The sequence below is a fragment of the Lissotriton vulgaris genome, chromosome 10 (genome assembly GCF_964263255.1).
Source record: "Lissotriton vulgaris chromosome 10, aLisVul1.2, whole genome shotgun sequence".
Classification (NCBI taxonomy): domain Eukaryota; kingdom Metazoa; phylum Chordata; class Amphibia; order Caudata; family Salamandridae; genus Lissotriton; species Lissotriton vulgaris.
In genome coordinates this window covers 448,244,042-448,269,644 of record NC_141698.1, presented here as the reverse complement: position 1 = coordinate 448,269,644, position 25,603 = coordinate 448,244,042, and the positions used below count along the sequence as shown (strand labels likewise).

The window sequence follows — 25,603 nt, the reverse complement described above, 5'->3', positions numbered from 1 at the left end:
TTTAATCCATCACCATTCTTTAGCTTACTCAGCCACCCCAGTTCGGACATGGCCATATGCAAATAAGTCTGACCCTGTGCCTCATGGGAACAGTCCAACCCGAACTGCCAAGCCATGTCTTCCATGGACCGGAAACAAGCATCCAGGGACCATTTTCGGATTTATAATCCTCATCAGCCAGGCTATCTTGAATCCAGTGGCCAAGTGAGCAAGGGACTCACACCTGAGCAGACCCTGCCAACTTAGGGCGAACAAAGCGATACAAAAGGGGATGATGGACGGAGCGTTTGAGCAAATCAAACACTCACCCTCAGTCAACTGATCTTGGTTTAATCTATCACCATTCTTTAGCTCACTCAGCCACCCCAGTTTAGACATGCCCATATGCAAATCAGTCTGACCCTGTGCCTCATGGGAACAGTCCAGCCCGAACTGCCAAGCCATGTCTTCCCTGGACCGGAAACAAGCATCCTGGGACCGGTTTCGGATTCATAATCCTCATCAGCCAGGCTATCTTGAATCCAGTGGCCGAGTGAGCAAGGAACTCACGTCTGAGCATACCCTGCCAACTTAGGGCGAACAAATCGATACAAAAGGGGATGATGGACAGAGCGTTTGAGCAAATCAAACACTCACCCCCAGTCAACTGATCTGGGTTTAATCCATCACCATTCTTTAGCTCACTCAGCCACCCCAGTTCAGACATGGCTACATGCAAATCAGTCTGACCCAGTGCCTCATGGGAACAGTCCAGCCCGAACTGCCAAGCCATGTCTTCCCTGGACCGGAAACGAGCATCCTGTGACCGGTTTCGGATTCATAATCCTCATCAGCCAGGCTATCTTGAATCCAGTGGCCAAGTGAGCAAGGGACTCACGTCTGAGCATACCCTGCCAACTTAGGGCGAACAAAGCGATACAAAAGGGGATGATGGACGGAGCGTTTGAGAAAATCAAACACTCACCCCCAGTCAACTGATCTGGGTTTAATCCATCACCATTCTTTAGTTCACTCAGCCACCCCAGTTCAGACATGGCCATATGCAAATCAGTCTGACCCTGTGCCTCATGGGAACAGTCCAGCCCCAACTGCCAAGCCATGTCTTCCCCGGACCGGATACAAGCATCCTGGGACCGGTTTCTGGCTAATCAGCCGTCACCATCCAGGCTAGCTTGAATCCAGTGGCAAAGTGAGCAAGGGACCCACGTCTGGGCATACCCTGCCAACTTAGGGCGAACAAAGCATGATGATGGATTAAACCCTTGAGAGAAACTGGAGGAAAAGTTTCTCTTCGGAAAAAAAGAAAAAATATAGAGGAAACATCCATCTCTACAAATCTGAAATCAGAGCAGCACAGGCAGCCTATTACGAAAATAATATTTTAGCCGTACCCATTTTCACTCGTGAGATTTTCAGCATTATTAAAACTCTCTCAAAAGCTCCCCCCGACCCACCCTCCCCCCCACCTGTCACCCCTAATACTTCAGGAGCACAGTGTGACAAATTAGCAGAATTTTTTTCAACTAAAATTGAAACCATGTTCTCGTCATTTCCCCCCATGGAAAATTACTTCCTAGACCCACAACCTGGCAGAAACCAGCCCACCCTGGATACAATTCCGGCGATGGTGATGCCAGTATTAGAAAGCTTCCTATCTAAGGTAAAAAGTGGATCACTCAAAGACCCTGCCCCACTATGGATATTAAAACAGGTGGCAGGGGTAGTCTCCCTTGTAATCTTAGATCTAATCAACATCTCACTCTCCTCAGGGGTGGTCCCCCCGCGTGGAAGGAAGCAATGGTAAGGGCTCTGTTGAAGAAACCCAGTCTTGCCCCTGCCAACTAGGGAAATTACCGCCCGATTTCCCTGCTCCCAGGGATTAGCAGAATCACCGAAAAATATGTTAATTCAATATTATCTTAATTTCTAGAGACCTATAATCTCCTCCATTGGACCCAGATAGGTTTCCGCCCACTACAGGGAACAGAAACAGCCCTGCTCTCAGTAGTGGAAGAGTCAAGAAAAATAGTAGATTCCGGCGGCACAGCGGTGGTCCTTCTTGACCTTAGCGCGGCTTTTGATACCGTAAACCATCGTATTCTAATCCATAGGCTTAGTAAACTAGGTATCACTGGAACTGCCATGGCTTGGCTACATTCCTTCCTAGACAACATATCCTTCCAAGTTTTTGACAATGAGGTGACCTCCAAGCAGACACCCCTCTGCTGTGGAGTGCCTCAGAGATCCTCTCTGACCCCTACCTTATTTAATGTTTACACCTGCACCATTGCAGAGGCAGTTCTACCCTTTGGAATACATATAGTCACCTACGCAGATGACACGCAATTGTTGATTGGGCTTAACAAAGTGAAACACTCCACCCCCTGCCTGCGATCCTGCTTGGAAGAGATTGTGAGTTGGATGAGCGACTCCTTTCTTAAATTAAATGGGGAAAAGAGCGAAATCATGATCCTGGGTAATCGCTCTCCCATTGATCTAAAGGAAATGTGGCCTACGTCCCTAGGCTCAGCCCCCATTCCCAAGACCCTGCTAAAGAGTCTAAGTGTTTGGATCGATCACAATCTTACATTCAAAACACAGGCACGGAAGAAGGCCGCCTCGTGCTACGGTGTCCTGAAAATGATTCGGAGGGTTCTTCCTCTCCTGCCATTTCAGGCTAGGAAAATCATGGTCCAGGCCCTTGTCCTATCCCGGCTGGACTATGCGAACACGCTTTATCTAGGTGCCCCCATCGCCACCCTTTCCAAATTACAAACTTTCCAGAAATGGGCCGCAAGACTCTTACTGGGCACCCCTAAACATCAGTCGGCCAAACCTGCCCTGAAATCCCTCCATTGGCTTCCTGTCCAGGAGAGATTAAAGTTCAAGTTCCTGTGTATTGCCCATAAATCTCTATTCAAAACTGGTCCCCCCATTCTTCATAATATTATCCAGCCCTATGAGCCAAACAGAAGTCTGCAATCCAAAACTATGAACCTGGCCACAATCCCTAGGATCAGGAAATCTAGAAGTGGAGGTCAGCAATTCTCACTCAATGCTGCCAGACTGGAATTCCCTTCCCCTTTACCTGCGAGCAGAACCCAACCGTCTCTCCTTTCGCTGATCCCTAAAAACACTACTTTTTCCTTAACTGGCTCCACACCTCACTGTTGTTACTGCAAGCGCTGGGATGCCTCCGGGTAGCCATGTGCTATATAAATGCTACTAAAGAATAAAAAAACCTAGATCAGTTGACTGGGGGTGAGTGCTTGCAATGTTCAACACTCCGTCCAACATCCCCTTTGGTTTTGCTTTGTTCGTCCTAGTTGGCAGGGTATGCCCAGAGGTGGGTCCCTTGCTCGCTTTGCCACTGGATTCATGCTAGCCTGGCTGATGATGGCTGATTAGCCAGAAACTGGTCCCAGGATAATTGTTTCCGGTCCAGAGAAGACATGGCTTGGCAGTTCGGGCAGGACTGTTCCCATAAGGCACAGGGTCACGCTGATTTGCATATGGCTATGTCTGAACTGGGGTGGCGGAGTGAGCTAAAGAATGATGATGGATTAAACCCAGATCAGTTGACTGGGGTGAGTGCTTGCCGTGTTCAACACACCGTCCATCATCCCCTTTGGTTTTGCTTAAAAGTGACTCTTAGTCAGGAAAGAAATGTTTTTCACAACAGATGATGAGTGCAAGAGGCTGTTCAGACATTCTGATAGATACATCTGCCGTGTGGATTCCTCACCTTGTGAATATCCCCCTTGCGTCAGCAACATTCAGAAATTCTTTTCGTAGCCTCGCGCCGACGTGGATAGGACGTCACAGAGACCCGGCTCCGCTCGCGACTCCGCTGACGTCACCGACGCCTATAATAGGCCCACGCCGGCGTGATGACATCAGTTCCCTTTTTTCCGCGTCGTCGACGCTAACGGTTATCGGGAATCTCTGTAGCCAACTGGTACTTTGTTGCCATTTTGTTGCAATTTTCTGCTTCTCTGTATCCTGTCTCTTCGACGATGTCATCCAAGAAGACCGGCTTCAAGCCCTGCAGGGAGTGCGGTAAAATGATGTCCATTACCGACCCCCATGATGACTGCATCTGGTGTTTGAGTTCCTACCATGATGTGGAGGATTGTTCTTCATGTCGGAAGATGAACCCGAAGGCCCTGAGGGAGAGAGAAGCCAAACTCCTGGTTGCTAAGGTGAAAGCTGGAAAGGAGAAGTCGTCGAGGTCTCGTTCTCGAAGGGCGAGGTCGAAGTCCAGGGCGAGGTCGAGATCTGGTTCTCGAGAGAGGTCGTCTTCGAAGTCGGCGTCGGATGATGTTTCGAAGTCGAAGAAGAAACACAAGAAGAGGAGACATGAGTCCCGACGTCGGTCTGGTAAGGAGTCGGGGTCGAGGTCACCGAAGAAGGTACGTTCGAAGGTGGTTACTCTCGAAGTCTCTGAGCCTGAAGGTGAGGCCTCACCTTCCTAATCGCATGGGCGCTCTCCCACTCCGGCTCCGGTACCCTCTCCGAATCCGTCTCCGGCGCCGTCCCCGGCCCGTGAAGAGGAAGAGGCTCGGGAGGTTGTGGATTCTGCGCCTGTTGAAGAGCCGAATCCGATCCCTCCTCAGGACCGGCCTGATGGTTTTCAGCCGCCCTTTCCTGCTCCAGGCCAGGACCCTTCAGCGTTTCTTAACGCTATGTATGGCGTCTTCTCAGGGCGTGGTACCCCTCTGGTGCACCTTCGGGTCCCATGGGTCCTTTAGCTTTCAGCCTGGGTGTTCCTCACTCCTATCCTCCTGCTCCATTCATGCCTTACATGCCGGCTCCGACGCCGCATTGGCAATTTCCGGCTCCGCCGAAGTCGTCGACACCGATTCCAGCGTCGCCCGCTCCAGATCGTCCTCGAGGGCATTCTTCTGTGCCATCGGATTCGATACCGGCGTCGGCCCCGGATCCGTTGGAGCCGCAGGTGGATCCGGCTGCGAGGCGTTTAAAGGAGAGGTCCAGAAGGGAAGCTCAACGCCTTTTGGAGGAGCAGAGGTACCTGGATTCACAATCTGATGTTGAGGAAGGTCAATTGGAGGAGAGCTGTTTTGAGGAGTTGGCGGATTCAGGAACTCTTGATTTCTCTCCAGAGTGGGAGTTGCCCTCAGGCTCTGGTGCTCCTTCTAAGGATATCCAACCTTACCATCTAGTAATGAGGAAGGCAGCTGAACTTCTTCAATTGACTCTGCCTACAGTGGAGTTCAAGTCTAATATCCTCACTGAGGTCTTGCATTCTCCGAATTCTGTGGTTGAGCCCTTACTTCCATTCAATGATGCCTTGACAGATCCTATTATGGAGGTGTGGAAGAAACCATTGTCGGCTCCTGCGGTTTCTAAGAGTGTTGCGAGGAGGTACAGGGCTGCTCCTGAGGACCCCGCTTTCCTGTCTTCTCATCCTTCGCCAGAGAGCCTGGTCATTCAGGCTACCTGTTCTAAAAAGAGTCTTAGTGCATTTCCTCAGGTTCCATGTGAAAAGGAAGCAAAGAAACAAGACCAGGTTGCAAAAAAGACCTTTTCATCGGCGAGCATGGCGTTGAAGTCAACTAATGCCACTTGTCTAATGGGAAGGTATGTGCATGCCCTGATGGACTCTTTGCGTATCCTGGTTCCAAAAATTCCTGATGCCAACCGGAAGGATCTTGAGGAGGTGATTTCTGATACTCAGGCGGCAGCTCTCCAGGTTATTCAAAGTGGTCTGGACACTGCCGACTCTGTGGCTCGTATTATGGGCACTGCTGTCGCCACTAGGAGGTCAGCCTGGTTGAAGTCATCGGACTTTTCAGCTGATGTTCAGGCGACTTTGCTGGATCTTCCTTTTGATGGATCTGGTTTCTTTGGGAAGAATGCGGATGCGGCTCTTGAGAGATTCAAGGATTGCAGAGCGACAGCTAAGTCTTTGGGTCTCCAGATCAGAGGCACTTCTTCCAACAGGAGGTTCAGGGGCTTTGGTCGCTCCTTTCGGAATTTCCGGCAAGGCCAACAGCAGCAGTAGCAACAGCAGCAGCAGCAGCAGCAAAATTCAGTGTACAGATCGTACAGGGGAAAGCAAAGAGCGCGTCCTCGTGGACGTCAGCCCTCTTCCTCCTCCACCTCTTCCAACCCCCCTGCCGCAGAAAAGCAGCCCTAGATCCGCTATTCAGGATCATGTGGGTCCGGTTGGGGGTCGGCTTACCCATTTTCTACAGGATTGGGAATCGGTTACAACAGATCTTTGGGTTCTCAATCTTGTAGAAAATGGATATGCCCTTCCCTTTCGGGAATTCCCTCCTGTTTACCCTCCTTGTCAAGGTTTTTGCACCGAGGAACATCTGTCTCTTCTGCAGGAGGAGGTTCTAACTCTGTTACGAAAGGGTGCGATAGAGGTGGTCCCAGAGCAGGAAAGGGGTCAGGGATGCTACTCCCTGTATTTCCTGATCCCCAAAAAGGATGGCAGGCTTCATCCAATCCTGGATCTCAGGATCTTGAATCTCTATCTGAAGCAGGAGAAATTCAAGATGCTCACCCTTGTTCAGGTTCTTCAAGCGCTGATGGAAGGAGACTGGATGGTGTCGCTAGACTTGCAGGATGCGTATTTCCACATACCAATCCTGAAGTCGCACAGAAAGTATCTCCGTTTCACGGTTGGGTCGCAGCACTACCAGTTTGCGGTCCTTCCCTTTGGTCTTACTACTGCGCCTCGAGTCTTCACCAAGGTGATGGCGGTGGTGGCAGCTCATCTCAGGAGGTCGGGGATACCTGTGTTCCCTTATTTGGACGACTGGCTGATCAAAGCGGAGTCGTCAGAGAAGGTGCTCCATCATCTACAAGAGACAACTCAGTTGTTGTTCAGGTTGGGTTTTTCGATAAATGTACCCAAGTCTCACCTAGAGCTCTCCCAGCGCAACCTGTTCATAGGTGCCGTACTGGACACTACTGTTTGTCGTGCATTCCCTCCTCCTCAAAGGATTCGCGACATTCAGGAAATTATTCCTTTATTTTACAATGGAGCGGTCGTTCCAGTCCTGAAGGTCCTTCGCCTGCTCGGTCTGATGGCTTCTTGCATTCTGTTGGTCAACCATGCACGCTGGCACATGAGGGCGCTCCAGTGGTGCCTCCGCAGGCAGTGGTATCAGCACAACGGAGATCTCAGGGAGTCAGTGAGGATCTCCAGAGAAGCTGTGGCGGATGTGTCTTGGTGGAGCGTGGAAGGCAATCTGTCGCAAGGAAAGCCTTTCCATCTACCTCCATCGGTGGCCACGGTTATAGCGGATCCACCCCACCATGGGTGGGGTGCTCATCTGGGGATCTGGAGGTCAAGGGTCGTTGGTCTCCAGAGGAAAGGTTGCTTCACATCAACCTTCTAGAGTTGCGGGCGATACGTTTGGCGCTAAAGGCCTTCCTCCCTTCCCTTCGCGGTCGGTCGATCCAAGTGCTGACGGACAACACGACCGCGATGTGGTACATCAACAAGCAGGGAGGAGTGGGGTTGCAGTGTCTCTGCAGAGAGGCTCTGCGTCTCTGGTCCTGGGTTCAGGACCACCGGATTTGTCTGATGGCAAATCATCTGGCCGGAGTTCTGAACGTGCGTGCAGACAGTCTCTGTCGGCAGTTCTCTGCCGACCACGAGTGGAGGCTTCACCCGGAGGTGGTTCGTCACGTCTTTCGGACGTGGGGGACTCCTAGGGTGGACCTGTTTGCCACTCGCGAGAATGCTCACTGCCCGTATTTCTGCAGTCTCCAGTATCCGATGCAAGGAGCCTTGGGGGACGCGTTTCAGTTGAGTTGGGGAAATCAACTCCTTTACGCGTTTCCTCCCATACCTTTGATTCCTCGGGTTCTGAGGAAGATTTGCCAAGACCGGGCCCAAGTTATATTGGTCGCCCCGGATTGGCCAAGAAGGGTGTGGTATACAGATCTACTCCACCTCTCCTCTCACCCGCCGCTCCGTCTCCCTCTCAGGGCAGACCTCCTCTCTCAGATGGAGGGGCAGGTTCTACACCCCCACCTCCAGACATTGCACCTTCATGCCTGGAGATTGAACGGGGCAACCTGATTTCCTATTCTCTCACGCCTGACGTAGTGGATGTCATCTTGTCTGCCAGGCGTGACTCCACTAAGTCTGTCTATTCATGTAGATGGTCTAGATTTGTCACTTGGTGTGGTGAGAATGAAATTGACCCTTTGAGAGCCCGTTTGTCTGATGTGCTCCGGTTTGCTCTTTCTTTGGCACAACAAGGGCTTGCAGTTGCCACGGTTAAGGGCTATCTTTCGGCTCTGTCGGCTTTTATTTGTTTGCCTGACCAGCCCTCTCTTTTTAAGTCTCCTGTAGTTTTAAGGTTTTTGAAGGGTCTTGTAAACAAGTTCCCTCCTACTCCTTTTATTGTACCTCAGTGGGACTTGAATCTTGTCTTGACTTTTCTGATGGGCTCTCCCTTTGAGCCTCTTCATAAATGTCCTATGAGGCTTTTAACCTTTAAGGCAGTTTTCCTCGTTGCAATAACCTCGGCAAGGAGGGTGAGTGAGCTTCAAGCTCTAAGTTCCAAGCCCCCGTTCCTGACCATACATGCTGATCGGATGGTTCTAAGGACCAGGGCTGCTTTTCTTCCTAAGGTGGTGACTCCTTTCCACCTTGGTCAATCCATTACCCTCCCTACCTTTTATCCTCCCCCGCACCCTTCCAAGGAGGAGGAGAGGTTACACCGTCTGGACCCTAAGAGGGCGGTGTCTTTTTATTTGGACAGAACTAAAGACTGTCGCTTGGATGATCAACTCTTCATTGGCTTTGCTGGCTGCAAGAAGGGAAGAGCGGTCCATAAAATAACTTTATCAAGATGGATCGTTCTGTGTATAAAGATCTGCTACTCTTTGGCCGGTAAGGAACCTCCAGAGGGTATTAGGGCTCATTCCACTAGAGCTAAGTCGTCAACCTCAGCTTTGGCTATAGGTGTTCCTGTGGAGGACATTTGTAGGGCGGCAACTTGGTCTTCCCTCCACACTTTCGCGAAGCATTACTGCTTGGATACCGAAGTGAGGAGGGACGGTCACTTTGCGCGCTCTGTCCTTCAGGATTTCCTGGTTTAGAAGAGTGGACACCCTCCTCCAGGAGTGGGGACTGCTGTGGGACTCTATTCACAAGGTGAGGAATCCACACAGCAGATGTATCTATCAGAAGAACAAGTTACTTACCTTCGGTAACGCTTTTTCTGGTAGATACTATATCTGCCTGTGGATTCCTCACTGACCCACCCGCCTCCCCGTTGTCCACTCTTCTTTACCAGAGTTATTGTATTATATTGTTATTACATTGGATTGTTAAGGAGTTGCTTTATTTGCTTTCTTGCATTTGCTCCACACTATGTGTTTTTCTCCTTGGCAATTGTTTATTGTGTATACTGTGTATATTGCTTATGTCATTGGTCCGTCCGTGTGCCTCGATGGCACGGAAAAAAGGGCGGAACTGATGTCATCACGCCGGCGTGGGCCTATTATAGGCGTCGGTGACGTCAGCGGAGTCGCGAGCGGAGCCGGGTCTCTGTGACGTCCTATCCACGTCGGCGCGAGGCTACGAAAAGAATTTCCGAATGTTGCTGACGCAAGGGGGATATTCACAAGGTGAGGAATCCACAGGCAGATATAGTATCTACTAGAAAAAACGTTACCGAAGGTAAGTAACTTGTTCTTTTGGGAAGATCAGGAGTGTAGGATAGGGCCTCCTTGGAGCAGTGTCCCAAATACAATAATGACTGGTTTGGTTTGATTGTGTTTAAACTAACACTTAGCCACCCATGATTACATTTCCTCAGGGCAATCGTGTTAAGCCCCAAAGCAGGCTTAAATACTTTCTTTAACGTTAACAAGGTCTATGTGTATAAGCATTGAAATGATTATGGAGGTCGTAACCAGAAATTACTTTCATCAGAGGCTCCATCTAAACAAACATAAGAGATGCAGGCAAACAATGGAGCAGTCTTAGCACACCATGCCTCCCTTATCAGCGACAAAGGGGTCCATTTTAAGCGCTAGCTAAGACCATTTGACTTTACAAAAATGAAATGCATATAATATACTTGTAGGGGATTTCATCCAGCCAGTGTTACATTTTGGTCTGTTGTCCAATGTGCCATTCACATTTTTCTTATGTTTGTTACAGCATGGGGCAGTGTGTCAGCGCACATCAGCCATAAGCTAACTTCACTGTGAGTGACAACATTCCACTCTTTCATGAGTTGTGCATTTGTTCACAAATTAGTTCCCTTTTATGCTAGGTCATAATGTGGCATTCTCTTCAATGCAGGGGACCATTGTGGCATTGTGCTGTTTTTGAGACCAAAACATTGTTTTGCTTTTAGCCAGTGTTTTTTTAAATATTTGCAATGGCCTGAGCACTCATCCAACAGTAACATTTTACAAAACCCATGACAAAACACAGCAAGGATTCACAAAGCTGAAAGGCTGGCGGCCTACACCAGACATACTGGCCTTACCAATCCCTTTTACTACTTTATTTCTCAAACCAAGACTAAGCCAGCTGTTCAAGAGTCCAAACAGCCCAGCCAGAGACCTGAGGCGATCTGTCAGCAGTCTGTAATCCACTATGAGAAAACAATAATTTAATTCTACCCTTAATCACCACCGCAAGCAAAGCATCATTGATGTCTACAACGCATCTTTATGGACTGACCCATTTGGGAAGGTGACACCACTTTTGGGAGAAAAGCTGCATGTGTCCTAAGCAACATCTTATCAGGGAAGAAGATAGTGTACAGAGCTGGATTAAAAAAGCCTGCAGTTTGCTGATGTGACACACAGAAGTGATCACAATGACAGTCTTCAAAGTTAAGAAACTCAGAATGCAACAATGAAGAGGCTCAAAGAGAGCAAACATCAGGAATGTTAGAACCATACTAGCTTCCACTGCGGCAATATGAAGGCAACAGACTGAAACACATTGAAATACCTGTGTAAGAAACACATCACAACAGGTTATTTGAATAGGGTGGCTGATCAGGCAAACAAAGAAAGGCTGACAGGACTGAAATGTAACCCTAAATAGTGCCCACAACAAAGCTTTTCCCTTGCTTGGTCCCAAGATAATACAAATGACAGAGCCTCAACTAATGTATCTTATAGAGGACCAACTTGCTTCTGCTTGCACCAGGCCCAATTTCCCAAACTCAAAAGCCTTAAATCATGATGTTTGGCTTGTGTCTTTCCACTTGAGTCCAGGAATATACTGTCTATTTCGTCTCTGTACTGTGTTCCTCTAAACAGGAATCAAAATTTGACTAGCTATTGTAACGGTAAGTTTAAATTCTATTAAGGACACGGAGGTGAGGAATATGCTTTTCCTTCTTTGCTTTTATTACAGTCAGAAAACCACAGCAGCCAGAAAAGCACCAAATGACAACTTTCTTTCCAAAATCCGGGAAAACAACAGTTCCAATACAGCAAAAAACACTTCCAACTTCAGTCAGGAACTACAAAAGCCATGAGTCCACGGGCGCAGTCCATCAGGAGTCCTTCTACAGTGTCCATGAAGCCTAGATAGACACTCCATCGCCACTGCTCCTCCTCTTTCTTCGACCTGCTACCCGATAAGTTCATTGGTCTTGTTTCGCACCAGCATTCCCTGCAACAACAAGAGTGAATCAGAACCAGAACCTGACCTAGCTTATGCATAGCATAACTGATAAAACATAACCACCAGAGTATACATCACCACACTGTCAGAACAAAGAAGTAAGAAAGGTTACTTACACACCTACGGGCGGGTTCGCGGGTTCGCGGGTGGGATAATCCTCGCCTCCAATTGTTGTACAGGTTGGTGTTTTCAATAAATGTGCTCAAATCTCACCTGGTGCCCTCGCAGCGCAACCAGTTTATAGGGGCAGTACTGGACACTACTGTTTGTTGAGCATTCCCTCCACCCCAAAGGATTCTCGACATTCAGGAAATGATTCCCTTGTTTTACAATGGAGCGGTCGTTCCAGTCCTTAAGGTCCTTCGCCTGCTCGGTCTGTTTGCTTCCTGTATTCTGTTGGTCAACCATGCACGCTGGCATATGAGGGTGCTCCAGTGGTGCCTCCGCAGGCAGTGGTATCAACACAACATAGATCTCAGGGAGTCAGTCAAGATCTCCAGAGAAACCGCAGCGGATCTGTCTTTTTTTAAAAAAAATTTGGGAAAACCTTTATTGTTACTTCAACCAGTTACAAATATGGGCCTACAACCACCACGCTAATCAGTTTCATCACAGCAAGTCAGTTAGGACACAGCTCGGCAGCCCGGGAAGCGAAAGTACCACAAATTCGGTTAAAACTGGCTATTAAGCATACCATGCGAATGACAGGATTCTAAAGGCTCCATTTTACAATATAAAAAATAGAAGGATCAGGTGCCATACAATATCACAGAATCGCGTAAAGGGCGGGCAAATTAGTAGGATTTCCACAGTTAGATCGATCTCATTTAGGACAGTGGCTCTAAGGCATACAATTCAGGATAAACAAGCATACAATCACCGTTCGCACCAGTTAAGCGCCCGCCCAATGATACTGAAATACCGTGAAAAGTATAGGCACAGATCAGAAAATATCGATAATTGACTGAAGAGTGGACCCACTACGCTGACCCAAAAAAGGAGAAAGAAAAGAAAAGGCAAAAGGAAAGATACGAAAGAGAAAAAAGGCCATAGAAAAAATAAAGGCAAAACAAAAAAATCCCCTCCCCCAAACTCCCACCCTGCACCCCTGCAGATGACTACGGCCTACCCCACTAGCAGCGTGCCTGTCACACCAAATAACTGAAACCCGAAATATAGAAAAAACAAAGAGAAATAAAGAAGAACTAAACCCCTACACTAAAAGTAGTAATGGAGGAGGGCTTATCGTACGCATTCCCGGTCTCCCCCCACCGCCTTAACAAAGAATCCCCCACAAAGCTGACACAATTGAGCAGAACACAATAGAAAATTGCACCGGAGGAAACCATAAACCCCGCCCGGTCTCCGTTAACCTAGTAAAGCAATCCCGTTAGCGATGAAACCACAGTGTGAAACCCAAAACAACAGTCTCAGCCTTGACCCCGTCGATCAAATTTGCTGATTCCCTCCGATAAGTAGAGCCCCATCGTCAAATTGCCAAAATATACACAGAAGTTGCCAAAATATAGTCTGTTAGATGGAGAAAGGATAGCAAATCCCAAAGTAGATGGCCGGTTCCAACGATGCCCCTCCCCGACTCCAAGGCCAGACACTGTCCCATCCGCCATCTTGATGGACCAGCTGGGAAGGGGGTGCGACACAATCCAAAACAGTTCACAGTTCCGACCAAAAGTTTCCAGAGTGGGAACAGCAGTTAAGTGTTCCGCTGGTAGCGAAACCAAAGATTCCGACCATATAGTTGATACGCAGATCTCAGCATGTTCAATCAGTCCCACTTCTGTAGGGGCAGGCACAGCTCCATGCACCGGGTCTGAATGCACCGCTGGGGTGTCTATCGGGAGTAGAGCTGGCCGCCGGGTCCCGGGCAACGAGTCAGGGTCCGCTCCCGATCTTCTAATTCCATCCGCTGCCGACATCAGTTTCCAGACCTGGGCCTCCATAGTCACCTGAAGTGCCTCGAGGGCTGCCAGCACTGACCGCAATGACGGGCCGCACTTAGCCTGCTCCGCCGGGTTTCGCATAACATCAGGCATAGTGATCCCCTCGGAGAGTCGCCCTCCCCGGGGGAACATTAGACGGAGCAGGAATGAACCGTGAGGGACAGATCGTCAACATGCGTTCGTGCGCGCCAAGTCTCCAACCCAAAGGCACCGGCGATGCAAACGCTAGGCCTCCGGGTCAGGGACCCCCGCCACACCGCCTCGGGCGTCTCTCGTCTCCTCACCTTCGATACAAGACCAGGCAGCAGATCGGCAGCAAAGCAATCCAAAAGATGTCGAAAGTTCCATGGATCGGACCCTGCCACCCTCAACCGGTCCGCTGTTGTTCAACTAGGACCCGGCTGGACCAGCACTCGAGACCCCGGCTTCCAGACTGGGTTAGGCCTCAAGTCAAACCTCGACATTACTCCACTCCACAATGTCGGAAAAGTCTTGGGATTGCTCCATCGGACTGCAGATTAGTTCATAGACACGGATATGGGGCGGAATCTCAGGATAAATGACAGGATCTTCGAGCGAAAGACGGAGGTCAGCGGAGCCGGGAGACTATGCGGCCATCTTGCTTGCTGTCGTAGCTCCTCAATGCAGCGGATCTGTCTTGGTGGAACGTGGAGGCCAATCTGTTTCAAGGAAAGCCCTTCCATCTGCCTCCATCGGTTGCCACAGTGATAACGGATGCGTCCTCCCTAGGGTGGGGTGCTCATCTGGGGGATCTGGAGGTCAAGGGTATTTGGTCTCCAGGGGAAAGGTTGCTTCACATCAACCTTCTAGAGTTACGGGCGATACGTTTGGCACTCAAGGCCTTCTTTCCTTCCCTTCGCGTTCGGTCGGTTCAGGTCCTAACGGACAACACAACCGCGATGTGGTATGTCAACAAGCAGGGAGGAGTGGGGTCGCAGTGTCTCTGCAGAGAGGCTCTGCGTCTCTGGTCCTGGGTTCAGCACCACCAGATTTGTCTGATGGCAAATCATCTGTCCGGAGTTCTGAACGTACGTACAGACAGTCTCAGTCGACAGTTCTCAGCCGACCACGAGTGGAGGCTTCTTCCAGAGATAGTTTGTCACATCTTTCGGACATGGGGAACTCCTCAGGTGGACCTGTTTGCCACTCACGAGAACACTCACTGCCCGTCATGCAGGGAGCTTTGGAGGACGCGTTTCAGTTGAGTTGGGGCTCACAACTCCTTTACGCGTTTCCTCCCTTACTCTTGATTCCTCGGGTTCTGAGGAAGATTCGCCAAGACCAGGCCCAAGTCATATTGAAGGCCCCGTATTGGCCAAGAAGGGTGTGGTACACAGATTTTCTCCACCCTCTCTCATTCCCTCCGCTCCGTTTCCCGTTCAGGGTAGATCTCCTTTCGCAGTCGCAGGGGCATGTTCTATACCCCCACCTCCAGAGCTTACACCTTCTTGCCTGGAGATGGAGCGGGCCAACCTGAATTCTTTTTCTCTCCCGCCTGACGTGGTGGATGTAATTCTTTCAGCCAGGCATCTTTCCACCAAGTCAATCTATTCTTATAGATGGTCTAAATTTGTTTTGTGGTGTGAAGAGAAATATATTGACCCCTTAAGGGCTCGTTTGTTCTCCTACATACTTCAGTTTGCTCTTTCTTTGGCCCAGCAGAGTTTTGCTGTTGCTACTGTAAAAGGTTATTTATTGGCCTTGTCAGCATTCCTTTGTTTGCCGGACCAGCCGTCTTTGTTTAAGTCACCTATTGTGTTACGTTTTATAAAGGGTCTTACCAACAAATTCCCTCCTACTCCATTTATTGTACCTCAATGGGACTTGAATCTTGTTTTAACCTATTTGATGGGTTCACCTTTTGAACCTTTACACAAGTGTCCCATGAGACTTCTGTCTTTTAAGACTGTTTTTCTTGTAGCAATTACCTCGGCAAGGAGGGTAAGTGAGCTTCAAGCTCTTAGTTCGAAACCCCCATTCTTGACCATTCATGCTGAAAGAATGGTACTTAGGACCAGGGCTGCTTTTCTGCCTAAGGTGGTAACTCCCTTCCATCTGGGGCAGTCCATTACCCTTCCTACCTTCTATCCTCCCCCTCACCCTTCCAAGGACCCTAAGAGGGTGGTGAGCTTCTACCTAGATAGAACTAAAGACTATCGTATGGATGACCAGTTCTTTGTTGGATTTGCTGGCTGCAAGAAAGGAAAAGCGGTGCACAAGCGCACGCTATCGAGATGGATTATCCTGTACATTAAGATCTGCTACGCCCTGGCTGGTAAGGAACCTCCAGAGGGTATAAGAGCTCACTCTACTAGGGCAAAGTCTTCTACATCTGCTTTGTCTAGGGGTGTACCTGTAGAGGACATTTGTAGAGTAGCAACTTGGGCCTCCCTCCACACTTTTGAGAAGCATTACTGCTTAGATTCCGAAGTGTGGTGGGACGGCCATTTAGCTTGTTCTGTGCTTCAGGATTTTCTGGTGTAGGAGAGTGAACACCCTCCTCCGGGAGTGGGGACTGCTGTGGGATTCTATTCACAAGGTGAGGAATCCACTGGCAGATGTATCCATCAGAAGAGCAAGTTACTTACCTTCGGTAACGCTTTTTCTGGTTGATACAGTATCTGCCTGTGGATTCCTCACTGACCCACCCGCCTCCCCGTTGTCCACTCTTCTATACCTGATAAGTGTATATTTGTAATTTTCAATGGAAATGTTTTATTGTTCTTGCTTATTGCATTGATTTCACACTATGTGTGTTGGTTGGAATACTGTGTACTATGTATACTGTGTCTATTTATGTCGGTCCGTCCGTGTGCCTCGGGGGCACGGAAAAAAGGGCGGAACTGATGTCATCACGCCGAGGAGGCCCTATTATGGATCCAGTGACGTCAGTGGGGTCGCGAGCGGAGTCGTACCCTCTGTGACTTCTTCCATGACCTCGCCGGCGTGGAGAGCTACAAAAGTTTCTGATTGGCTGCTGAGCAGGGAATATTCACAAGGTGAGGAATACACAGGCAGATACTGCATCCACCAGAAAAAGCGTTACCGAAGGTAAGTAACTTGTTCTTTAGGTCCAAACAAACCATCCAGTCGCTTGAGAGAAGGACATCCCTGAGCAGATGGATCCCCTCCATCTTGAAGTGTCGGTAGACCAACCATCCGTTGAACTCTTTCGGGTTGATCACCGGACGGCGTCCCCCGTCCGCCTTGTCTACAAGAAACAGATTGCTGAGCAACCCATAAGGGTGTAGCTCTGAACGACAAATCGCCCATTTGCGAAGCAGATCTGACACCTCTTCGATGACTAACTGCGCACCCGCTTCTGAAAAGACAATGGGATGCTGCGGAACGGATTGTCATGGGATATCGTAAAACTCGATGTGAAACCCGCGCACGTTCTGCAAGACCCACAAGTCTGACGTTAACGCCTCCCAGGCCTCCTGAAAGGCTCGGAGACGCTCCCCAATACACAGATGCGCGGCCGGAAGCACACTTACCGTTGTTGCTGCCACCGGAATTGTTGTTAAAGCCTCCCCGGCCTCTGAAGCACTGCCCACGGGTCTGCTAGAAGTCTGTGTAGATAGCTGAGGAGTTATACAGCCCTCGACCGAAGCCTTGCCCCTTGTCAAGGTGTTGTTGCTGGTGACCTCCACGGCCGGGCGAGCGGCCCCTTCCACGCCCGGCCCCTTGGGAAAAACGACTCTGGAACACCAATTTAATATTGGACTGTGCCTTGACCAGAGACGTAAAAGTTGACACAAATTTACCTAACTCCTTAGCGAAGGGGTCACCAAAGAGGCCCCCCTCCGCCACGGCTCCCGCCTCCGCCGAAGCCAAATCACCAAGCTTCGGTCCAGCTTGATCAGGAGGGAGCGACGGTGCTCCATGGAAATTGCGCAATTCGCATTCCCCACAAAGACAGCCGCTCGCTGGGCCCAATTAGAAAAGACTTCCGGGGAAATAACGGAACCCGTCACCTTGGCCTCCTCGGCCATATCCAAAATGTTTGTAAGCAGCCCGATGACATCCAGCAACTTGTCCTGACAGGACCGCCAAGACCAATCTATTCCTTTCCTTGGATCTTTCATAAACTTGCCTAGAAACATGGCCATCCTGGAATCCACCTTCGGGGTGAGAGCCTCTTTGTGTTCCAAGGTCAGCCTGGGACACTGGGCCCTCAAGCAGCCCGCGCCTCTTTCTCAAGTGGCTTGCGGAGGCGGCTGGCAACGAACTTCGCCACCTTGTCCCCCGGCACCCAGACAGTGGAACGCTTATGAACGATCTCATCCGGAGGACCCGTTGTCGTTATCCATGTCCCCCGGCGAGTCTCCGTCGGGACAGGCGAAGGAGGGGGGAGGATACCACGGACGACAAAGGCGCAGGGGGGGTCATGGACCCCCTAGCCAGAAAGTCAGAGCGTAAGCGCTCAAAGGCGTCCTAGTCAACCCTCTGTGCCCTCTCGGGCCCGTTCTGTACGCAAACCTTCTTAGGAGGCCGGGGATGGGCCTCCCTCGCAGCCACAGAGGACGGCACGGGGGCCTCCGGGCAGCTAAATGAGCCAGGCCTAGCTTGGCGCATTCCTGAATAATGCAGTCCGTCAGCTGCTATTCCATGGGCTCCACAACTAAGTTGATGCAGCGATAAATTGAATTATCAACCGCCTCATAGAAGTCGTCGTCGAAGGGAAGGCACTTGTGCACTTCCTCCTCCTCATAAGAACCCTCCATGCTGTTATGACCAGCCACGAGGCAGAAAGATATACCTATAGATATATATGAATAGTGTAAGCCAAATCGAACCAGGCAAACGACGCCTGTGCCAGAACAGGGCGATATGGGCAGCCGAGAGGACTGAGCAATGTGGGCTGGCACCAGCCAGCACATAGAGGGACACGCACCTCAGACACGCGGCCCTCACTACAGTGACCGGGCCTAAGCTGCCACCTAGCGCGTCCCTAAACGTGTCTATAAACGCCTCCCGGCGGCAACGCACAAAAACCGCAATACGGACCCCCGCCGGGGCGTGCAGAACAAAAGCAGAAATACGGACCCCGAACCAGGGCGTTCAAGTGTGGCAGTGGGGCAAGGCGCACGGCGACGGTGCTCCTGCAGCGCTGCTCGCAGAATGAAGTGAGCGCGCCGCAGGAGCAACGAGGCGTGAGGATCCCCCTAGCGTGCCTCCGAGGCACGATACAACTGAGGCGGCGGCCACCTAAGAAGCGAGGGTGCTTCCGCGGCCGCGGGAATCTGTGAAAGGAATAAACCCCAAGGCAGAGTGAAAAAACAAAACGGCAACACATCAATTAAATAAATAATTAGCACACGCGGCGAAACGCATGAATACAATCAATACAGAAAACGGAAGAGAGAACAGAAAACACAACTTATCTGGCTGCTCAGCAGTGAAGAAAGAGGAGGAGTAGTGGAGATGGAGTGTCTATCTAGGCTTCATGGACACTGTAGAAGGACTCCTGATGGACTGCGCCCGTGGACTCATGGCTTTTGTAGTTCCTGACTGAAGTTGGAAGCATTTTTTGCTGTGTTGGAACTGTTCTTTTCCTGGATTTTGGACAGAAAGTTGTCATTTGGTGCTTTTCTGGCTGCGGTGGTTTTCTGATTGTAATAAAAGCGAAGAAGGAATAGCATGATCAGAGCCTCCGCTCGGGGGCGTGACTTGGACGCCGACTGGAATGGCGACGTGAGCTTGGAGCTCCGAGCCGGATTCCACCAAAACTCCTGATGTCCCCCACTGTCTGCGAAAGGGCTTGGTGGGCGAGCTCCCTGAGGCTTCCGGTGCACACAGACCCCGAACGGAGGAGTGGCGGAATCTCCACGGCAATCAGGAAAGCGGAACATTAAGCAGAGGCTGCCTCGAGGAGACCGGTAAAATGGCGGCAGTGCTCGGCTGCCGGTGACGAACACTCGGCGGCAGGGCACACCGGGGGTTTGGAGCGGAACCCGCGAGAGTGTGCAGGTGGCCCGAGGGTCCCGATCTGACGACGGAGTATAGTGCCGGCGAGTTCTGAAACTGGAGCACCGGCGTCTGCGGGGGTCGGGCTCAGTGCCCAGCGCAAGATGGAGGAGCGACTGCCGCTCTGAGATGGTTGAAGGTTTGCACGAGGACCGCGGTGAACTGCGTGACCCGGCACAGCGCTGAGGAGTAGGTGCGGCAGAGCTACACCGGGGAGGCGCTGCCTCCCATCTGCTGCGCCCTGTGACAACGTGCTGGCGAGAACCTAGGGGCAGAGCCACTACCCTGGAGCATCGGGGACGCAAGACGGCGGAGCGGAGTGCCCAGGGCCACACGAGGCAGACAGAGCGACCGCTGCGGAGCCCAGACGGCTGACAATCCTGACGGCCATACCCAGGTGAGTGCGGCGGGGCGGGCCGATACCCTGCGCTGCGGAGGTGGAGCGGGTCTCTGGTCCGAGGCGCTGTGCTCCCTGGGGAGTGGGTACCGGGCTGCGAGGAGAGCACCGCAGGAGACACCTCCTGAGTGCCGGACGCTTCCAGAGTCGTGGGGTACTGTGGGGTTGAATGGAACATCTCCCACAGGTGGAGCAGTGGCCCCCCATGTTAGCATCTAAACTGAGATCACTAAAGTGTAAAAAGAATAAAATCCTGTGGCGAATCAAACGAGAAGCCGCGGAAAAAACATGGGCAAAACTTCTCTACGATTCAAAAAATAATAACAGTGCAAGATTTTGGAAAACTGTTAATAAAATAGATAAACCGAATGCCCCTGGAGTGAACTCCCACATCAGAGAGGCATCCTGGGTAAACTATCTGTTCCAACACTTTAATGATGAAGTACCAAGCATGGGCCACCGAAACCCGGAACTCTGTAAGCCGATCGCAATGGCCCTTAAGCCCCTAGCTGCTGACACCGACTTCCCAAGTTCGTTTGAACAACTGAAGGGACGAATTGCGAAAGGACGGAAAGAGGGAGCCCCAGGCCCAAACGGAATCCCTCCCATTGTCTATAAACAAGACCCAACCTATTGGGCGGAACAACTCCTCCCGCTCTTTGTAGAAATCTGGAAGGTTGAACAATTTCCGTCCTCTTGGAGGGGTTCAATAATAGCTCCAGTCTATAAAAAAGGCAACAAGAATGAGGCTAAGAACTACAGACTGATAGCTCTTATAGATATAGATGCAACATACTTCTCAGGGCTGCTCTTGGAAGAACTAACCTCCTGGGCGTCAAACAAAAAATTAATCCCCATCAACCAGACTGGATTCCAAAAAAATCTAGGGACCTCGACAAACATCTTAGCCCTCTCCCTGCTGATAGATGCCGCCATCAAACACAAAAAACCATTATATGCGTGCTACATCGACTTCTCAGCGGCTTTTGATAGCATTGATAGAGGGAAATGGTGGTCAAAACTTTCAAAGTGGGATGTGGACAACAAATTGCTCAACTTACTGATCTTACTACATTCAGATACTTGGATCCAAATAAAACTGGGGGCCGGCAATTGTTTATCAAAAGAGATTCCGACCACAAAAGGACTGAAACAGGGATGCGTCCTCGCACCGACCCTGTTCAATCTTTTTGTGTCTGACCTTTCTAAAGATCTGGACAACTGCAACCATCACTCCCCAAAGCTTGGGGGGCTTACACTGTCGAACTTATTATATGCAGACGACCTGATACTAATCAGCCACACCCGAGTAGGCCTGCAACATCTTATTAATACAACAAGTACATTCTCGGATAAAAACGGCCTGACCATAAACATGGAAAAATCGAAGGTGATGGTTTTCAATCAAAAATCAAAAAAGCAAACATTTCAATGGTCTCTGCACGACCAAAAAATGGAAACAGTTAAGGAATACAAATATCTGGGGATAACTTTTGATTCCAACGGCTCATTCCAGCGACACGCAACAACAATAAAAAACAGAGGGACTTCACTGGCCATCGCTTTAAAAAACATTAAGAACAAAATAGCGGGCCCAAGCTTAATCCCCTTGCTGGATATATTGCGCGCAAAATTACTACCATCAATAACATATGGCAGTGAATGCATGAGAGGGAGAGATGAAGTCACTCTATACAATGTGGTCAGTAAAACACTCCGAATACTCTTCTCACTCCCCCCCTACACCTCCCCAGCACAGTTAAGGTTGGAGTTTGGTTTACAGAAGCAGCAAATAGCACGTAAAGGTGCATATGCTAAATGCTGGCACAAAATAAAGAATGCTGAACCAGACTCCTTGAACGCCCACCTTTGGAAAGAGCAGGAGACAAGCAAGGGATCCCCCGCAACAGTGTACCTTCAAGCAGCTATAAAATCCCTTGCACTGGAAGACCTTTGGCACTCGAGCTGTTCACTCAAGTGCTTCAAGCGCCTTGTCAACAAGTCAGTAAAAATTCTTTCCATGGAAGAAGACAAAGCCGCCCTAACCAGGAGATCACATGGGTGGTTTGTGATCCAAGGCTACACTAGCGCCCTACCTCAGCCATACCTCAACACCAGCTTCTCAAGGAAGGTGAAGGAAGATTTCCTGCGGCTGAGGATGGGGGTAATTCCGTCAAAAGAGCATCTTCCCCCATGGAAACGCTTGGAACTGAATTCCAATTGCAGGCTTTGCGAATATCCAAAGGAGGACGTTCTGCCCTTGTTATGTAGCTGCAAAGCTATAGACAGTGCTCGAAGGGGCAAATTAACACAGCTCTGGAATCAAAAAGGTGTGCGAACTCGCAGGCAAGCCTTGCTGATCAGCTTCAAGGGAGAAGATACTCAATTAGCCTGCAGCCTAGTGCGCTTCATGAAAACAGTTAACACAATCCAAAACCCAGAGGCCAGCGATTGAACTTGACTCAATAAGACTCGCTTCTGCATCTCAAGAAACTCTCTTTTGATTAACAAAGACTCAGTAAACCTCGAAATGCTTTTCTCTTTGACAAACACAATGTTTTGCATCAGTTTGCACGGATCTTTCGTCCACATCTTTTACCCTCTTTTACTGTTTTAACTTTTTTTTGTAAAACTTTTGATTATGTATCTACTCCAATGTTTTTTTAAAAGAGTCATTGCAAAGATTTTTATTAATCACGCAATAAAGTTTATTATTATTACCTCCTGAGTGCCGGACGCTTCCAGAGTCGTGGGGTACTGTGGGGTTGAATGGAACATCTCCCACAGGTGGAGCAGTGGCCCCCCATGTTGCAGTGAGCACGCGGGGGGAGCGCTGAGGGGTCCGGCGGGCTACTGGCGTGGCTCCACTCATGAGGCAGAGCTGACCCTGATCAGGCTACTGGACTCTCTTGGCAACGCCCGGCCCACGAGCAGCCCTGATTGCCCGTCGGCGATCGGCCTCTGGACCTGACCCCCTGCACAATTGGGGTCTGCAGTGGCGCTGGGCCTGACCCCGGGCGGAAGCGGACGGTGGCGTCCCCCACTGGGTCTGGAGGCAAGAGTGGGATACTGGCGGAGCGGCCTGACTGAGGACAGGTCTAGGGGAGGGCGATTATCCACCGTGGCCTTGGCAGGGTATCTGTGGATTGCGAAGCGTGGCTTCTAGGGGGGCACACCGTGCAGGGCGCACAGTGGAGACGGAGAGGGCCGTGAAGAGGGCCGAGCTGACGGGCCTACCTAGCGTGGCATAGAGGGGTGCCCAGCAGCAACAATGAAACCCAAAAGCAAGATCTGGATGGTGCCGGGGTTGCGGAGCATGGGACCGCGGGGGCAGTACCGGACCTTGGACTACAATTATAGCTGGATAAAATCCTAGAAGCTATCACTGTAACAAGGGAGGCCCTCCAGCAAGATATTGCCCAGGTGGCAACTGGGCTAGGGCTACTGCGAGCAGATCACGTGAAATTGGCCGATAAAGTCAAAACTAATGAGGACACCCTCTGGGACTTGGCACCGGCCCACACTGCCATGACGGCTAAAATGTTCGATGCTTTGCACCGCATAGAGGCGCCCGAGAAGAAAGCGGAGGACTCAGAAAGTCACAACAGACGCAACAATATACGCGTGGTAGGCCTTCCCGAAAAAACAGAGGGGGCGGATTTGGCTGACTACCTGGAAACCTGGCTCAAGACTGTGGTCACTCTGGAGGGGCTATCTGCCTTCTTTGCCCTTCAGAGAGCACATAGGGTGCCGGCGCGGGCGCCGCTGCCGGGCCGTCACCCCAGGCCAGTGGTAGCCAGGCTGCTTCATTCCAAAGACCGGGACCTACTAATTCAAAGAGCGCGACTGGCTGGCCCTTTTGCAGTGGGAAATAGTAAGGTAACAATCTTCCCTGATTATACACAGGACATACAGAGGCGCCCGGCGTCATTCCTAGCAGTCAAGAAAGAGCTCAGGGACGAAGGGATTCAATACTCGTTGCTCTTCCCCGCCAAGCTAAGGATTATTGTGGATGACCGGACAGAGTTCTTCTTCACACCAGAGGAATTGTGGACATGGCTGGAAACCTATAGGGCGGGCACAGATCGAAGGGGGCAACCACACCCGGAGCTGCTCAGAGCGCCTCAGACGCGAAAATCCCAAAGACTACGGAAACGAAACAGAACTTTGCGGATCCAACTGCAGTTGCAAGCAGCAGCAGAACCACAGGGAGCATTGGAAGCGGCGGCTGCGATAACCGGCTTGCAGACGCCTGAGTCGGCAGCAGGGACTGAGTCGGAGGAGGACAAGCAGCAGTCAGAGGCCGAGCACTATGAAACTGTCAGCAATAAGGGTCCTGATGTCACGCCCAGTACGGCGGAGGGCAAGCTAGATGAATGATTCCCTTGAGGGGCTGTATGAGGTTGCGGCATTGTCTCTGCATAGTAGGCTGTATCATTGTTCCCAGGAGCGACATAGGGGAATACTGATTCTGCGAAGTTCATGTGGGATCGCAAGGGGGCTGGCGTGGCCGCCTGTTGGAGCCGGGCGACCCCCCACTTGCCCTTAATGGCTACTACAGGCTATAGGAGTGTGTGTGTGATAGTGTGGTTTGGATGGGGCTGATAATCTCATATTAGGTCCTGTTCTGGGGGGGAGGGGGGATGTTATCGGTTTTGTTGTTGTTTGGGGGAGCGGTTTTGGTGTGGGTAGAGACATGTTGGCGACCAGGAAGTGGGGGACTGCACACAATGGGTACGTTAGCTGAGTTGCGCTGTATTACATGGAATGTTCGGGGACTGAACTCTATGGTAAAGCGGCACAAAGTACATGCGTATCTAGTGAGAAGGGGCGCTCACATAGCACTGCTTCAGGAGACTCACCTTACTAAGGCGGAGTGGTTGGCACTACAGCGCAGGTGGAGAGGTCAGATCTTAGCACGTCGTACTCGGCGTTTGCCAGGGGGACGCTGATCTGGGTGAGAGCGGGTGTCCCTTTCCAGGCCACGAATCACATCCTAGATCCAGAGGGCAGATACGTAGCAGTGGAGGGAAGGCTGTATGGTAGGGATGTTGTGCTAAGTAGCATATACGCACCTAACGTGGATCAGGCATGATTTTTGGATCGTGTGTCGGGGGCATTAGCACACTACCTAGCTGGCCCAGCAATAGTGGGAGGGGACTTCAACTCAATCACAGACATAGTTCTCAATAGGTCACACCCTCCATTGGCTGAGTCTCCGGTCCGAAGACTCACTTGGAAGCGCTCGGAATGGCAGAATAGATGGGGTTTAATAGACGCCTGGCGAGTGCACCACGACCGAGATAGGGACTATTCCTTTTTCTCTGCCTTGCATGAGTAGCATGTTAGGATAGATGCTATACTGTTCTACCAGTCCGTTGCATGTCTGGCGGTACGCTCCGAGTACCTGGCTCGGACCATATCCGACCACAACCCACTGTTGCTGAACCTTACTTGGCAGCGGGAAAGATCTTCCATACCAACCTGGCGACTATGCCCTGAAACGCTAGAAGATCAGGTTTTTCAAACTGAGATCAAGGAGTGTATTGAACATTATTTTGAGGCTAATTAGGGGACGACATCCACGAGGGCAGGAGAATG

General features: G+C 50.6%; 1 protein-coding gene across 1 annotated transcript in view; it reads left to right on the top strand.

Annotated features, from left to right (window-relative positions):
- The window catches only part of IFT140 (intraflagellar transport 140), a 1,373,663-nt gene that overhangs the window by 1,225,768 nt on the left and 122,292 nt on the right, over positions 1–25,603 (top strand). The window lies entirely within an intron of this gene.